Genomic DNA, 3,662 nt, shown 5'->3' on the forward strand with positions numbered 1-3,662 from the left:
TTAACTTGATGAGTTAATAGGATATGTTTTTATGTTTGTATTTCGGCACATGTGTACATAATATGTATATGTATGTATATATATATATATATATATATATATATATATATTCTTTACCTTGATTTGTATTATGTACACACATATGGTAAAAGTTTGAATCGTCAGCTTTGTTTTGATTCTTAAAGAGACATCAATAAGATAAGAGTAGAAATATATTGTGTACACACACACACACACACACACTCACAAAGTCACACACAGAGGAATGAATACGTAATCATGTTCATGTTCTTTGTTTTAATGAAGTAGTAAAATACATTTTTAGAAACAATGAACATTCACCTGAAAAAGTATAAATTGGTGACTGATACTACATAGAGGCAAGCTGCATGTACACGTATGCGTAATACTGTCATCAGTTTTATGAGGCTAACAGTGCTGATACTTACATCAACTAATTATGTGCCTTGGATAGTTATTCCTTTTATCTCGGTCATAGAAAATTAACTCGATGGAATTTAAAATCACCATGTAAACACAAATTTCAAATAGCCTTCCCTAAACAGCAAAGCTGCTGTAACCTGTAAGAAATGAAACCAATAGGGAAACAAATATGTGAGAAGATGTCCATACAGTTACCAATATGAAATGAACATGGCCATTACATCCTTCACGTGAATTAGTTTACACATTTCAGTTTAGCTCTAGCTAACAGCGTACCAGTCAATGAGTATAGAAAGGAAGAATTTTATATCTTGGCACCAGATATGACTGAGATAAAGCTGATGTATGGGTGGATGACTGTAATCTGTGTCTACATTTCTTACTAAATTATTATATAAACACTGAAATATCATGTAAAGGAATACAATGTACTATGTCACATGTATTTCATCTATTCTCAACAATTATAAAAATAGTACATACTCACTTTCTTTGGTTAAACATAGCATACATAAATCCTATAAAACTATTGCACCTCGATATACATACATGCTGGAATAATCCAATGCATTTGTTAAAAAAGGCTACAAAAGCATTAATCAAAAGTCTAGACTCAAGAAGACAGGCCAGGAGCAAGTGACAATTATCCTGTATAGTTTCTATTATGAAGGTATGGCCACATGAAAATGGAGAACACTTTATAAACAACCAGTTTAGTCCTGGTTTTAGGCTGCTGATGACAATGTTGAATTGAATGTCTGGTACATCATTATTGTACTTTTAATTCAGCAATAATTTTTCAGTACCACAGAAAAAAAGTAAAATGATCGACATCTGATTTGCTAATGAAGGTTCTTTGAGGATGGTTGCCCTCAGTCTAAAAGTGGGTTTGTTTTGGTTTTTTTTTTTTTTTCAAACAGGTATTGTGCACGCTGCTACTGAAAATGGAAACTCACAGGGTCATAATACAGTATTACATTCATCCACATAAATTGAGGAATATTGAAGTGAGACATTTGACACTTTTCCCCTCAGGCAATGAGATGCCCAAAATTTGAATTTGAATTTGATAAGCAGAAACATCTTTTGATTTAATATTTATTCAAAATTTAACTCACATTGTTTTGATGCGGGTCAATGTCTTGGATTTGAATTCTATGGAAACTTGGAAGGCATGCAATAGAGACTATACCACCTCAAAACACGGTGCTCTCATCTCATAACTCTTTTAGTACAAATAACCCAATTAGTATTAGGGCAGCATGAATCAATGTTTAGCTCAATTCTTGTGGGTTTTAGCACAAAGATATCAAATCCTTTCTTGAGTTTAATTGCAGTTTCTTGGGATTCCTGGGAGCATCAACCTTTCCACTTCAAGATTTGGTTTGCAATAAGATTATCTATATGGAACACTATTCAGCATTTCTATAGCAGCTTCTATTTGGGACTTTAATTACCTTGTTGTTGTTATGGAAACTCCCATTTGTCATCTTCCTTGCCCTATCACCATCTCCGTGATGATGATATTCTGAGGTCAGATGTATGACCAGAGTTATTACTTGTCTGATGATATGGTGACAAATAACTTACTGAGCAAAAGGTGAGCTTTTTAATCATGTCCACTGTATTGCCATAGTCATTGCTATGAACTACTGGGGATACAAAGTGGTCAACTACAGCACAGTTCTCAAAAGGAGCTGAATATGTGTGTGAAGGTACGTTAAATGATAAAATGAAACAAGGAGTCATCATTACGCCGAAATCTTCTACTGTGAAATTATGAATCTGAATCGTCTGTACCAGTCTGTGCATTCAGTATCTACAAGGGTGAAAGATTATCTTGAAGTCATACTTTGGTGGTTTTTTTTTTTTTTAATTGTGACTGTTGGAATAAATTTGTAGATAGACTTGTTTGGAAAGATCTGCTCAGGGCTATCAAGTAAACTTCATGTGGATGGTGATGGTAATAAGTAATAATGCTTGTTACTGCAGATACTGAAAAGAACAGAATGATTTTGTAAAGTGTATATATTTCAAAAGAGAAGAAGAAGCAACAAAAAGAAGGCAAACCACATGTGTTATAAAGCATTTCTGGGCCCATTTCATTAAAAAGGAAAAAAAATTCAAGTTTTTTTCCAGTGGCCATGGCAGCAGCCAAGCAAAGATGAGTCAGCTATGAATATTCCAGGTGTTGCTGCAGTACTGCAATTTATGATCATTCAATCTTTATGAAACCATCCCCAAATGGACAAATTTGACTAAAGTCATCATCAGCATCTTCCAGAACTCCATTTCACAAACAAAATATCCACAACCAGTTACAAGGAAGATAATACCATTCATGAAATGATAGTCTATCGTGGATGCTTTGGCGATCAGTCCAAGGGAGGGGTCTTCCACTAGACAAGTTCAATTTACCCGACCTCCCACAAATTCTCCACATCATCCAACCAGCCTCCCCTCAGTTTGACTGCAGCCTCTTGATAGATCATCATGTCGGCCAATGAAAAAAAAAAAAATCTTACATCATATTTCATTCATAATCATTATGATCTCTCCTATTTCAAGTTATTAACCTGTATGCTGAGATAACAGTATAATATCTATTTCATGCAACAATATATTGGGATCTACAAGGGTGGAGTACAACAGCTATTTCAGATGGGAGGAGAAGTCAGACTGTTTTCCAATTTAGCCTAACCATCATTCTACTGCAGTGAACACTCATCGAATCAAACACAGTTGTAGTGAGGTACTGTGACCAGTCACTCGATCTGTTTGATTGTCATCATGTTATGCTATTAAGTTCCAGTGGTGTTTTTGACAACTACGGTACTTGACTCACTCCATTTGCTACTGATCGATCATTACGCATGGCACATTGTCTTGATCATTCAAACTGCTAACTCTCCTGGGTTCATTGGCATGCCTCTCACGTGACTCCCATCTTCACTTTCAGAATGTCCACCCCGTCTACAAGGGCACTTCAGCAGTTAGATGTACCATCTGTAGTAGTACTCCAATGTCTCTGTGAAGAATTCTGTGGTTAATGGGTTCAGTGAAACCATTCATAACGAAAACACTCTATCCGTCCGAGTGAAGGTGGCCAAAAGGACTGTCCTGAAGCCGCTCAGGCTGCTCATATTTATGAAGTCACATCTAAAAAGGCAGAATTGAAGCACTTCTTCATTTAAAATGATGCATGCACAGAGTGTCCA

The sequence above is a fragment of the Diadema antillarum genome, unplaced genomic scaffold, assembly GCF_040938485.1.
Source record: "Diadema antillarum isolate AM-2024a unplaced genomic scaffold, OU_Dant_1.0 seq00000187_RagTag, whole genome shotgun sequence".
Classification (NCBI taxonomy): domain Eukaryota; kingdom Metazoa; phylum Echinodermata; class Echinoidea; order Diadematoida; family Diadematidae; genus Diadema; species Diadema antillarum.